Source organism: Lactuca virosa, chromosome 5, assembly GCF_052849685.1.
Source record: "Lactuca virosa cultivar CGN04683 chromosome 5, Lactuca_virosa_CGN04683_v6, whole genome shotgun sequence".
In the NCBI taxonomy this organism is placed as follows: Eukaryota; Viridiplantae; Streptophyta; class Magnoliopsida; order Asterales; family Asteraceae; genus Lactuca; species Lactuca virosa.
This window is the reverse complement of record NC_136430.1, coordinates 33,227,779-33,243,227: the sequence shown is the minus strand read 5'-3', so window position 1 is coordinate 33,243,227 and position 15,449 is coordinate 33,227,779.

The window sequence follows — 15,449 nt, the reverse complement described above, 5'->3', positions numbered from 1 at the left end:
TGACTCGAATTTTTTTTCTTTTTACTTTTATCTACTACACGCCTATTCATAACTTTAACTTCTTGTTCGGCAACATCATCACAACGACCACCCACATCATTAAGATATGTACCAACATCATCATCACCAACATACTTGTAATTCTTAGGATCCACATAGTTAATAGGTGAATAACTAACATTAACATTTTCAGCAACACTGTGAAACTGAGGTACACTAGGAGTATTGAAAGTACCTATCGGATCGTTGCTCCCTTTATAGCTGCATAAATTACCAACCGGATGATTTCCACTGTGCCCAGCCTCATTAACCTCATCTCCTTCATCAACCACCACAAACACTTTGACAACCCTTCCTCCACTACATTTGATTACATTTATCAACATTCTAACATCCATGTCTTCAACTATAGCTATATAATAATTCAATTCAGGATGATGGAAACGAAGACTAATTCTATATTTGTCTAACAAACCAATTTTGTTTCTCACCAAAGATACAAAATCACTATAACTAATATAGTCAGAAAATATCAAAGCGAATTCAGAAATACCTCCATGTGGACATACGTATTCCAGATTTGTTTCAATGACTTGCCATCTCCCACCGGTTACAAGACAAACCAAATATTTAATAATTTTTTAGAGAGATTTTAGAGAAATTTCCTAAACAAATAACAACTAAACTGATAATTTTCTACAAAAGTTTATATATAGTAACATTATTTCGTAGTCAAACCAATTGATTTCATAGTCAAATTAAAAAAAAAATACGTAAAATCGCAGATGGAATACAGAGAAAATCGCAGATGGACTGTGTCCATCTGCAATTTAAGCCTGCCATGCCCTATATATATAGAAAAAAAAATTAGAAAAATTAATCCACCTGCGAATGTACAAGTGGCTAAAGCACACTTGTGCTTTAGCCACTTGTACATTCGCAGATGGAATGTGCAAATCGCAGATGGACCATTCCCATCTGCGATTTTTGTGGCTATTTTTGCAATTTCAATTTTTTTGGCTATTTTCCGCAAAGTGATTAGTATTATTGGCTACTTTTGTCATTTTCTCTATTTTTTAATAGCTTATCAAGAATTAGCACAAAATTAGAATGACACAAATATCTACTCAATATTTAAGAGTTTTGTACCAAGGGGTGGTACTTTTAGAAAATATTTACCAATTAATAGTACCATGAATTTTAATTACGAAAATATGGTAATTTTATATAAACTGAAAGTTTTATTCTTAATTTTATAAATATTGTTTATTTTATTCAAACAATACAACCCACACTATAGCTAATCCTTTTCCGACTCCATAACCTTAGAACACCCTGAGCAGTCATCTCCCTCTTAAGAATATTAAAATTTAGAGAAAATGTTTTCTATATAGAGGTGGGGGATTCCAAGGTGCTAGCTAGTGTCTTTGGCCGGAAAGTAGTGATACATTTGAATCAAATAATCATTAAGACTGTCCGTTATACCCACCACATATCACATATGTGGTGGGTGTCATATCAGCACCACATTCTCCTACCATTAACATGTGATACCTACCACTAAGACACCACTACCTTATTTTTTTTATTTAAATTTAATTCAAAAATACATTAAAACACAATAACACATATTTTTTTAATTAAATTTAATTCAAAAACACAATAAAACATATTTTTTTTGAATTAGTTTTTTATTCAATGAAACAAGATTACATTAATTTAAAACAAACAACATAAAATAAAATAAAAACCATAAAAAACCTTAAAAATGCAACCACAAACAACTTAAACTATTTTTTAAACCTTATTTTTAATCACTAAATTTTAGGCACTCTCTTAATTTTCGCCAAGCTTTGACATGTTTAAACGGTGTATGTTTCGTGTCTTCATATTGGTTCATGGCCACAGCAAACGGGTCGTCTTCGTGTACGTTGTTTATAATAAAGTTATAAATACCATTGAATTCAAGGCATTTAACTCTCATATCGCGATACTTCAAACATATTTGATCAAGACTACGACTTTGACAACCCATTAAATCATGGAAAACGTTTCCAACTTTTATCCAAAAATTAAGAGGCGTTACTGGGTCTTCTGAAGCCGCTACCCATGCCCGTGCTAAGTTCTCTTCTTCATTTTTTGACCAATTCATCCTTTTAAAAGCCATTGGTTTTGGAAGAATGTAAAAGAAGTGTGTGAGTTTGTGAGAAAAGAAAGAAAAAATTGTGTGAGTATGTTTAATATAAGTGTGGTATTTATAGAAGTGTAATATGTTTGAAAGGATAAAAAAAACAAAATCCGTTACAAATAAACTAGTCGTTGCAGCATCCACCAATAGCAATTTCCGTTTGATTTCGTGGTACACACAACGCCCAACCACGACCACGACCGGCCGGGATGGTGTGCACGGTCGTGGTCGTGGTCCACGTATACCACGAGCCTTCTCGTGTTATGTATACCGTATGACCTAATATCTTTGATTTAACATCAGATTTATAAATCTTGCATGTGAATGATGAATGAACAGTAAAATGCGATTTCTAGAACCAAAATCATAATTTCATGGACTCAAGGATTAAGATTTATGGTGTTTAGTACATCACAAAGCTTTGTCGATTATTTAAAACCTAGAAAAATACCATTCAGACTGAATTTAAAAAACAAAGATGACTAAATTAGATTCCAGTTGAATATTGAATTCAAAAGAGATTTTCAATGAAATAAAACACCAAAGATCATAATGGTCTCGGTGGAACTACAAAAACATGTTTCTTAATGATTTTTCATGCTATAAGTGCCTGCGGAAGTTCCCATGAGATAGCCTCTACAAGGAAATTCTAGGTTCTCTCAAAGCTCTGAAGTGATTTCAATATTGTACTAAAGCTTCACGATTGGTACCAAGCAACTTTAAGTAGGAGAGGTTGATACATATATAGGCTTCTACATTTCCACTAAAGTTGAATCCATAAAGGAATATTTTATGGGAAGTAAGATCGTTAGAGCCATTAGCGAGAATAGAAAGAGATATTTGATAAATTGGTGATTGGAGGTAATGGATTATCAGACATGTGAGTACAACAACAATATAATTGTAGTTTTTAGAGCGAACGGATGAATTCCACAATTTGAGTGAAGAGTTAAGGAACAAAATAGACATAGATGGAAACAGAAACGAAGGTCGTAGGTTGCAAATTGACGTCGAGCAGTTATGACTAATGAGGAGGGGGAATCAATTATAATTTGAGGAAGAAGATCTTTGTTGAAGTAAACCGGTAAAGGACGGAGACATCGATGGGTTAGAAAAAAGACGCCCTGAGAAAAAAGAGCATGTGAGGTGAGCAATGAGATTTGGTTTTCTTTTTAAATTTTAACAAAACTATAATTATCTAGTAAATAAATTTTAAAATACCATTAGTTGGTAAATACTTTCTTAAATTGGAATCTTTTGGTAAAAAATGTCGAATATTTAATGCCAAGCCATTTTTGCAAAAGCATATTTGCGTTTTTTCATGTATTAATTAATCCAGTAAAGAATTGTAGCACAAATTGTTTTTTTTTTTTTTCAAACCACATTAAAGGTCAAACCCATTTTTATTTCAAACTGGAGAGGTTTTGATCAACAAAAGTCAAAACCGGTTTGAGGTCAAACCGGATCGCATCTAAACCGTTTAAGTGCAAAAGTATCCAAACTTATAAGAACCGGTTATGATCAGTTTGAAAAAAATCATTTTTCCCTACTTTTTCGTATTTTGCATGCCAAACATGCTTTCAATGTCGGAATTTAACTAAATGTACATGGTAAGGGTGAGTTACGGTTGGGTCAAGAGGGATTGTATCATGGCGAATAAAGAAAAAAGGAAGGTTGTGCATTGGTTCTTTGGATGCGTTTAATAAATCGTTGTTGTTTAAGTGGATATAACGTTTTTTAACAATAACGATGTTTTGTGGTGTAAGGTCATTAAAATCTTACATGGCTGTGAAGGGGGTTTGGGTGGGTCGATGATGCATCGGTCTTGAGGAAAGGGCTTTGGTACAAGATCATTGGTATTATAAATCAGTTACATGATTCGGGTATAATTCCACATAATGTTATTCAAAGGTTGGTGGGTAATGAGAATTCTATGACTTTTTGGAGAGATCATTGGATTTGGAATTTTCCATTAATGGTGCAATTCCCAAGGCCTTTTTGTATGAATACGGGCAAAGATTGTAACATTAGTCAAAGATGGAATGAAGTCTGTAACACCGCTTTCCGATTGTCGGTATGTAATTCGTTTATTGACAGGGTCTAGGTTGTAATTTTCAAAAAAAAAAAAATCATTTTTGATTAGATAAATCGAAATCAGGGTACAACATGTAAGTATGCCAAACCCAAGGGACCATTAATGTCAAAAAAACTAGAAGTTGGTTGTTTTGTTTATGAAGACAGCGACGCAGGCCTGTGTTTTTTTTCGTTTACCTCTTTTTGGCCAGCAAATCCCGATCCCCTTTGAAAGTTACTAATCCTAACGTCGTGAATAACTTTCCCATTGACCGATTGAACCTCCCTTCTTTCTTTTGGCTTATAATCCCGATAGAACTTGGATGTAAAGGAATGAAAACGTCGGTTAGGGTTTCGCGGAAAGAAAAGTGATTGTGAGTTAGTTTCTTCCATCTTCAGACCACTTCGAGGTATGTTCAATGTCTCATTCACCCCCTGGAATCAGCCCTGACTCGTTACCAATGGTGTGGAGGCCGGAGTTTCCTGTAACAACCTCTAGTTCACCGAAAACCTACATGTTACGGGATTCCCTAAACACTTACGAGCAAGTATGGTCAGTTTAAACCATTAATATAACTTCAAAGGTTCTTCTAAACTTCTCAAACACTTCTATTTCGGGATTTTTGTAAGGACAAGTTCAATCAGTTTTTTAAGCTCTTGGATCTGTTTTATGGCATGTTTAAGGTTGCTAGGATTAGTATTTAACTCCCTTAACTTTACTTGGTCTTGTGTTGAAGTCTAGGACCAAGAAACAACATCTTTTTATCTTGATTTTTCCGTAAAAACTCCCAAGCCAGAGAGCTCCACTTTTGAATGTTTTTGGTCCACTAATTTTTGCTTTTAAAATATAACCCATATCATATATTACAAGTTTGGTTGGATATGGGTGTTTAAAACAAGAAGTAAGCCAGAGTTAGGTGTGTGTTCGTTGTGTAAACCTAAGATTGTGTTTGGAAACATACATACCCTAATACTAATATAAAAGTATAAATGTAACATCCCAAAAATCAAGGTAAATTTTTCTTTTTAAAAAATCAACCACAAACCATAAATGTTTACAAAACTTAGTTTCCAAAAGTCAAAATCACAAATCAGAGTATCCCAAAATCAAATCTCATAAAAACTGAAGGATGTGCACGATCAAATCAGAGTATCCCAAAATCAAATCTCATAAAAACTGAAGGATGTGCACGATCAAACATTCGTCTTGCCCCGATCATCTGAAGTACCTGAAACATAAAACTTAAACTGTAAGTCAAAGCTTAGTGAGTTCCCCCCAAAGTACCACACACAACCAAACAGATAACAACATGTAAATATGAGCCTTTCGCCTGACTGGACCGCCTCACAAGGCCTATAGCCTATCTGGACCGCTCTTCGGCCCTTTGGCCTAACTACTCCGCCTCTCGGGCCTTCAGCCTATCCAAACTGCCCTAGGTATCTTGGTCTTTAGCACAAAGCATGATCTCCTCAACCCAACAAACCATAACATGTCGACATATACAATAACAATCAATAACCAAGAAGTACAGATAATCAGATTGATCAACCAATCTAGCACATACTCAGTAAACACAAGTAATAATACATATCTACCAGTCTATCGCATGACCAGCACAACATCAATCTAATATACCAAGATACATAATCCAGTAGGACGGCATTGGTGCCTTCAACCCACAAGCACAGTGAGGAAAAACTCACCTCACGGTCTGAAAAGATAGCAGAAAAGAACGATGCTCCAAATGCCAACTGTACAGGTCACCTGTACAACAAACAGTTACCTAAACTCAAACTACAACTCAAAATACCCAAAATGCCCCTAGGTCAAACTTGGTCACACCCAAGTCAAAGGTCAAGGTTAGAAAGTCAAAAAGTCAATAAAAGTCAAAGCTGACTGAGTACGCCCTGCGTACTCAGTCACTACGCTAGGCGTAGTCGTGACTCACCCAAAACACGGGGTTCAAACCTAGTACGCGCAACAAACATCTTGGTATGCACAACATACTCAGCATGGGTCCAATTCTTCTCATTAAGTGCTTATTCCTTAAATACCTTTCATCCAAACTTGGATCTAGACCCAAAACATCGTTCTAAGTCATAAATTTTCCATCTTTATGACTTTCCATGGCTAGACAAGGTCCAAAAGCAAAAACCCTAACTTAATAATCCATTAAGACATCATAACTCTTGCATGGAAGGGGTAGAAGGACCAAGATCACATTTTTATGGTTCCTAGCACCTAAAACGTCTGAAAGGACATCTCTTATGGTTAGAGTAATCTATACTCATAAACACCAAGCTTATGTGTAACATCCCAAAAACAGTAGTAAAATATTTCATTTTAAAATCAATAGTTCAAATACCAATTTGTTCCAAAACATCCACATAGTACAATATCAAAATCATCAAAGTAATAATATCCAAAAAGTGCGGAAAACATGAGGGCAAAATGATGTGCCATCACGCCGAGTCGTTCCCTTTAGTACCGGAAGTAACTGAAACCATAAACATAAACTGTAAGCGCAATGCTTAGTGAGTTTCCCCCAAAGTACCACATACCAAACATATAATTGGGCCTCGCCCTGGGATATATATATATATATATATATATATATATATATATATATATATATATATATATATATATATATATATATATATATATATATCAATCCAATAACAAATATGGGCCCCGCCCTGGGGTATATGTCAACCCGAACATACCATAGTGGGCCCCGCCCTGGGGTGTATTTCAACCTGATCATGCCATAGTAGGCCCTGCCCTAGGGTGTATCTCAATCTGGCATACAATAATGGGCCCCGCCCTAGGGTGTATTTCAACCCATTCACGTAACACATAAATCAGACAATGGGTAACATACTACATAACTGAATAATGGGTCGACATTGGTGCCTTCGACCCATAGATACATTGAGGAGACTCACTTCTAACTGAAGATAACTAAATCAACACTCGATCTACTGCGTACATTTCTCCCTACACTAAACATAATCCATAAACGACCCCAATCAATAATTAGGGTTTTATCTCATAATAATGGTCCACTAATCCTTCTTCATATTAAGGAAAAAAGATCATTTTGCCCCTTTCCATACAAGACCCAACTAATCCAAGCCCAAAAACCTTAATGGCCCAAGGACCAAAAATCGATCCAATGGGATTCTGAGAGAATGCATGGCGTCCACTCTATGACGCTTGGCGTCCGAATGCCCAACGTTCTCATGTTTTCGCTTGGCGTAAACCACAGAGTTTCAATCTCTAAACCAAGGTCTTAATGGCTTAAGACCTAACATCCAAACTTCAGATCCAAGGCTAATAGAACATCTAAATCCATAAAGTTGCAACCTTTATGACTTTGCATGGCTACAAAGAGTCCAACACCAAGATCTTAACTCATATCATACTCTAAAGCTCCAAAACTCTTGCATGGAAGAGTATCAAGATACAAGCTTGCAATTTTTATGATTTTAAACCCTCTAAAATGCTTGAAAGGACAACCCAAAACTCTAGAGTACACCAAACTCACAAAGGTCAAGATCTTGGGACCAAAAAAGGACATAATATTAAGCTTAGTCAAGATCTAACAAAGAAGTCATCAAGATCTGAACTTTATACCTCCCGAAGATGCTCTAAGATGCAAGAAGTCCAGATCCAAAAGCTAGAGAGTAACATCACCAATCCAATGGTCTTCCTTTGTCACCAAGAACACTAAAATAACACCAAAATGATACTCCAAGGCTTCAAAACACTCAAACACACTTAGGGTTTCTAAATAAGGGCTATGAGAGATGGAGGCTAGAGTTAAAAAGGGTATTGAGGATATAATGATCTTTAAATAGGGTGAAAACCCTAAAAATTAGGGTTTGTCTTCTGCGTGCGAACGTCTGGCGTCCTCATACTAACGCCTTGCGTTCCCTCCCCAACGTCTGGCGTTTGGGACCGAAAATGCAACATTATTAATAACAAGGATAAAATTATAAATACTTGGAAACTGGCGTTACAAATCTCCCCCACTTGAATCAGACTTCGTCCTCGAAGTTCGTTGCTGCAAACAAGTCTGGGTAGTGCTCCCTCATCTCATCCTCCAGCTCCCACGTCCACTCAAAGCCCTTTCGGTGATGTCATTGCACCTTCACCAGATTCACCACCTTATTACGCAGAGTCTTGGTCTTCCTGTCATGGATCGCGATCGGCCTCTCCACATAGTTAAGGCGTTCATCATCCTGATTGTCATCGAAAGAAATAACCACGGACTCATCGGCCACACACTTCCGAAGTTGAGAAACATGGAAGGTGTTGTGGATTTGACTGAGCTCATCGGTCAAATCCAGTCGGTATGCAACCCTACCCACCTAGGCGGAAATCATGAATGGACCAATAAACCTAGGGCCCAACTTGTGCCGCTTCCGGTATCGGATGACACCTTTCCAAGGTGACACCTTCAGAAGCACCAAGTCCCCCACATGAAACTCGAGGTCCGAGCGTCGTCTATCTTCATAACTCTTATGTCGGCTTTGCGCGAATCGCAACCTGTCGCACACCTGCTGTATTAACTCTGTGGTCTTAAGAACCACTTCGGTACTTTCCATTACCTTATGCCCGAATTCATGCCAACACATCGGGGTCTTGCACATCCTCTCATACAGCATCTCAAAAGGTGGTCGATCAATACTGGCATGATAACTGTTATTGTAAGAGAACTCGGCCAGTGGAGATAAGTATCCCAACTCCCTCCAAAATCTAACACGGACGATCGGAGCATATCTTCGAGCGTGTGAATCATCCGCTCACTCTTTCTATCGTTTTGGGGGTGGTATGTTATACTGAAGTGCAGCTGAGTACCCAACTCCTCGTGAAACTTCTTCCAAAACCTGGAAGTGAAACGAACATCATGGTCTGAAACCACTGAAACTAGCACCCCGTGTCGAACCACCACCTCCCGAATATAAGTGTCAGTCAGCTTCTCAGCAGATATACTCTCACCAATAGGTATGAAATGTGTGCTCTTCGTCAATCTCTCAACAATGACCCAAATAGAATCAACTCCACATGTCGTCCTTGGTAGCTTTGTGATTAAATCTATAGTGTTCTCTTCCCATTTCCACATATGAATGGGTAATGGTTACATCTTGTCATGGGGTCTCTGATGTTCGGCCTTGAATTTCCTACAAGTCAAGCACCGCTCCACGAACCATGCTATGTCCCTCTTCATACAGGGACACTAATAACTCAACTTCAGATCTTAATACGTCTTCGTGTCCCTTGGATGAATAGAAAACTTGGACTTATGAACCTCTTCTAGAATTGTCTGCCTCACCCCATGAGTAGTCGGAACCCAAACTCTGCCACACTGAGTCAACAACCCCTGACTGACTCTGACAAATAAAGGAATTTGCCCCCTGATACACTCTACCTTCCAATTCTCCTTTTTTCAGTCCCTCCACTTGAGCCTTTTTGATCAAATCCAACGAAAGCGAAGTAATAACCATCCTTAGACAAATATCCCTGATAGGCGCACCCACTTCCTTGCGGCTCAAAGCATTGGCCACTACATTGGCCTTCCCAGTGTGGTACATAATCATCTTGTAATCATAATCCCTTACCACATCCAACCATCTCCGTTTCCGCATATTCAAATTCGGCTGATCCATTAAGTACCTGAAACTCTTATGGTCAGTGTAGATAGTACTCCTAACCCCATACAGATAGTGCCTCCAAATATTGAGGGAAAAAACCACAGCCCCCAACTCCAAATCATGTGTATGATAATTCGCTTCATGAGGCTTCAGTTGCCTCGAAGCATATACAATCACATGTCCTCACTACATAATGATAGCTCCTAGACTAGAGATAGACACATCACAATGAACCACAAAATCATCCATACCCTCGGGGAGTGCGAGAATCGGGGCCTCACATAATCTCTGCCTCAGAGTCTCAAAAGCCAACTGTTGATCAGGCCCCCACCGAAAAGTAACATTCTTCTTCATCAAGTGGGTCAATGGCACTGCAATCTTGGAGAAATCCTGGATAAATCTTTGATAATACCCGGAGAGACCTAGGAAAATCCGATTCTCTGACGGGGTCCTTGGGACCTCCCATCGCATCATGGCCTCGATCTTGGCCGGATCGACCAATATACCCTTCTGGTTGGCGATGTGCCCCAAAAACTGCACCTCGCATAACTAAAACTCGCATTTGGAGAATTTGGCATACCTCTCCCTCCTGAGGGTCTCCAACACATCTCTCAAGTTCCCCTCATGCTGCTCCTTGGTCTTGGAGTAGACCAAGATATCATCTATGAATACTATCACTGACCGATCCAACATCGACCTGCAAACCCGGTTCATGAGTGTGACAACCGTCAAATTTCGGTCAAGTCAAAGTCAAACAAAGTCAACAAGTCAAACCGGTCAACTCCAATAACCCTTGTATGTTAGGGTTTACGTTATGTAATCACTATACAATTCGCTATTTTAATGAGAAAACATCATTTCGAAAATTCATGTGTTTGATTTTCCTTAGCCTTAACAGTGCTAAACAACGAACCAAAGCGATAAAACACTATTGCACAATCATCGGGATTGTGTAGGACACTAAACCATGGCTTAACGGGGTTTACGGACCTTGCGTTTCAAAGCCAAACACTCAAAAAGGTCTCAAAAGAACTCTCTCTCAATCTCTTTCACTCAATCTCTCTCTATTAGAAATCTCTCCCAAATCTCTCTCAAAAGTTCCTTTAACTTTTTGTAATCATTCGGGTCATCACGACCCTTAACCGGGTCAAAAACCACTTGAAACGGGGTAAAAACGGGTAAAATAGCCTTAAGGACCCAAAACCGAAGCTTCAGGACCGAAGCCTCGCATCCGAAGTGCTCAGGACCGAAGCCTCGGACCGAAGCCTCAGGACCGAAGCCTCGGACCGAAGCCTCAGGACCGAAGCCTCAGGTCCGAAGCCTCAGGTCCGAACCTCGGCCCAGGACCGAGCAACTTCGCAGATTCAGCTTTTTCTCCCGGTTTTCGACTACGACTTCGTTTTAACTCCGTTTTTCATTATTTTAACGTGGGATTTTCACCCAAAACTTTATTTTATAAACTAAGGCCCCAAAATATATAAATCTCCAGGGTTTTTATAAAATATATTAAAATAATTAGTGGTTGAACTAATTATTGAGGGAATATTTGCTTTTCCTTAATTTATGGCAAAAGCAAACCACCACCACCTCACTCTATGATTAGCCACTCTTTCCCACTACCCCTTGTCTCCTTAATGGACCTTTACACCCAATTTCCAGCTCTTCCCACGTTCTAAGAGCTGGAGGATTGATCCTCTCTCCTCATTCTCCATAAAATTCTTTCATTCTACACTTAGCAACCAAGAACACTCTCCAAAATTCTCTCATCTTTTCTCTCAACTTCAAGAACTTCAAGGCTTTCTCCAGGGATTTCTTTCTTCAATTAGTAAGTATCTTCATCATTCACATAATTATTAAACTCCATTCTACTCAAAACATTGATATCTTACACAAGTTCCATCTTATTCGGTGTTAGATTCTCGAATCATCAAGACATCTTCTTAGTGTTCTTGGGTTGAACACTTCCTCTCTCTCACTTTCATCTACTGAAACCACATAAGGTGAGTTCATACCCCTACATTTACATGTTTTCTTAAGTTTTTAAGGGGGGAATACAAGCAAAATCATCAAGAACACAATTAAACTTTTTCTAACAGATTACATCAGAAAAGATAGACTTCAATCACGGACTGTTTTGGTCAAATTAAATAATTTAGTTTTCAAAACTGTTCCAGGTGCAAGTAGTTCAAACTCTTAGCTTTAAAATGGCTACTTGAACATCCCCATATGATGTTTCTACAATTTATGGTGATTTTTACAAAACTGCCTACCATTTCAGAGGCAAACCCGGACCAGTCTGTGATTATGGACATTTTCACCTCTGTTAGAGATCACTAAAAATCTTGATAAAATTTACAAACAAACTAGACTCATATTCCAAACTCTCAAAATTTGCGGATTTGGATTTGGAGCTTTGATGATTTTTCTATAAATTTTCTAAAAACAGTAATAGAAACTGTTTTCAACAAAAAGTTGCTGTCAATTTCATTTCACCTTGTAACATGTTGAGCAAGGTATATATCTTTATATGATTATATGTTATTGCAATATATGTCATTTTATCTTAATATATGGACACACATCAGTTTACAAATGGATTTGGACATATTGAATATAAAGAATAACAAGTGATTATAATCAAAGTACAACCGATATATTCAAACATTTAATAAACTATTTTAAATATAGTTTGCATACATTACTACGTACTACCCTTGGTTGATAAACTATAATAGGTATAGTTTATGATACATTACATAACACATACATTTAAAAATGGTACATTTATACAAAGGATATTTTCATTAAGCAAGGTACGGCCATACGGTACCAAGTTTTCATAACACGTATTTCCGTTAACGATACATTCAAACATTTAATAAACTATTTTAAATATAGTTTGCATACATTACTACGTACTACCCTTGGTTGATAAACTATAATAGGTATAGTTTATGATACATTACATAACACATACATTTAAAAATGGTACATTTATATAAAGGATATTTTCATTAAGCAAGGTACGGCCATACGGTACCAAGTTTTAATAACACGTATTTCCGTTAACGATACATTCAAACATTTAATAAACTATTTTAATAGTTTGCATACATTACTACGTACTACCCTTGGTTGATAAACTATAATAGGTATAGTTTATGATACATTACATAGCACATACATTGAAAAAGGGTACATTTATACAAAGGATATTTTCATTAAGCAAGGTACGGCCATACGGTACCAAGTTTTCATAACACGTAATTCCGTTAATTACTTTGTGAGACATTTACTTCAAATTACCATTAAGTCCTGTATTGTAACCAGAGTCTCCTTGAGGGAGAGCGTGATACTTGTGTATAGATCTATATTGGGTTTGACAAACCCACACCTAAGCTGCATGCAACAGCTAGACCGGCAGGTCTGGGGTGACAAATGTCATAACATTTGCGACGCCTGAAGAACGTCGTTTCAGGCCAACTAGGTCATAGCATGGTTATAATAACTCACATAAAGTATTAATAAACATTGGAATTTACGGGAACTTCATTAAAATTTAACGAGTTTATGTCGATTTAAACTTGCATGGTTTTACTATAAATATGACAAATTACTTGTACATTTCGGTCTTTGGGTTTTAAGACTACATTTACACATTAAGGAAAATATTGGATTTTCTAACACAAATACTACTTTCACAAACGAAAGGCTTTTAATAATACCAAACAAAAGCTTATGAACTCACCAACCTTTGTGTTGACACTTTTTCAAACAACTTGTATTCTCAGGAAATCATCAAACAGGTAATCAAGTGCTTTTGAGGATGGGACGCTAAGGCGTCTACTATTTCATATTTTGTCAATATATTGTAATTGATTCGTAAACATGTAATTCATACAATGATGTAACTTTTTTTCAATTATATATATGTTGGTTGTGTTTGCTTGAATTACTATTACAATTGTTGTTATGATACTATACATGAAGTCCTCCACCCCCGGACGTTTCCGCCATCCTTGGTTTGGGGGTGTGACAGATTGGTATCAGAGCACAGTTTATAGTGAATTAAGTATATCAAACCACATAAGATATACAAACTATAAACACAATTGGGACTAATAGTCTCTGATTTGTGCATTTTTCAAATAAATATACTTTTAGAAAATAAATGATTTTTTATTAAAAGTATAAATACATGCATACATGCTCATATAGTGTCATAACTAGAAGAACATAAAATAAAAGAAGAGGAGTTGTACATTATGGGTATGCCTTGGTATATGTAAATCAAGTCTGGGAAGGATATAGCCTGATCAACTATATCTGTCCGAGGAGTGACTTGCATATACTGGGGGATAGTCATAATGGGCAACAAATCTATCAACCTAACTACACCCTACAGAGAATACTTTAAGAATCGAATCTAAACAGCTAAAAATACTATAGGAGTATTTGGTGATACTATAACCAACTTATGTGAAAACTAAAGACCTCTATTAGTAGGCCTATGATAACTGAGTGCATACGCCAAGGTTATACATAATTAAAGATATTATAGACTCAGAATCTATGACTATTGCTCTACTTCCTGTTCCTTGTTTGGTTGTGGACTTAGAGTAGAGTCATTTATTCGAAAGTCTATTCTATCTCAAATTATGTATAACTGATATGCACTACGTGATTATAGACGTAACTAATAAGGATCACCCCTATAAGTAATTATAGGATTAGGCGTCTATTAATTATCTCTTCTACCCCTATTCTCGCAGGAGCAACATGATGTGTAAATTTTAACGCCCGTACAAAACCTACTTCTACCCACTACCATAACTCCATCTCCAAGACGTTAACAGAAACACCAAGAATAGTTCACTAAAGTGCGAAAATATACATGTGTATATAAATGGTAAGGATATTTACTAAAAGGTTTATCAATGAAATAGGCATGCATTTTATTTCATTGAATCTCACTACTTGGTATTACAAACAATTTACAACTGGTAACTCTAAGATTCTTTAGGTGTACCTCGAAGTTATGTGTAATTAAGGAATGATTGACCTAGAAATGGTGAGTCCGCCTTAGGACCTGTTCCTTGTTTGGTTGTGGACTTAGGGTAGACTCATTAGGATCAACAGTCTAATAAAATTTTAATTACACATAACTGGGGGCATGTCAAGAGAATCTTAGGAGTGGATCAGACATGGAACAAATCACAAGATTATAATCAAGTTATTCCTACTAAATTCATAAGTCTATTTATATAGACCTCTGGTATAGAGTCGTCGGCGTAGTCGTGTCGGCAATCTAAAATATGGCTAAATACATAATACAAACTATAATACCCAAATTATACAAAATTTTCTGCATTAAAAATCAATAGACAAATACATAAAATGAAACTAAAAAAAAAAGAGTATCAAACTATCAAGAGAAAAACACATACAATGTAGATTAAAATCCACTAATGATAACAAAATGGCTAAGGATTGTTAAGTCCTCTCTTCTTATAAATAGCTTTGAAGC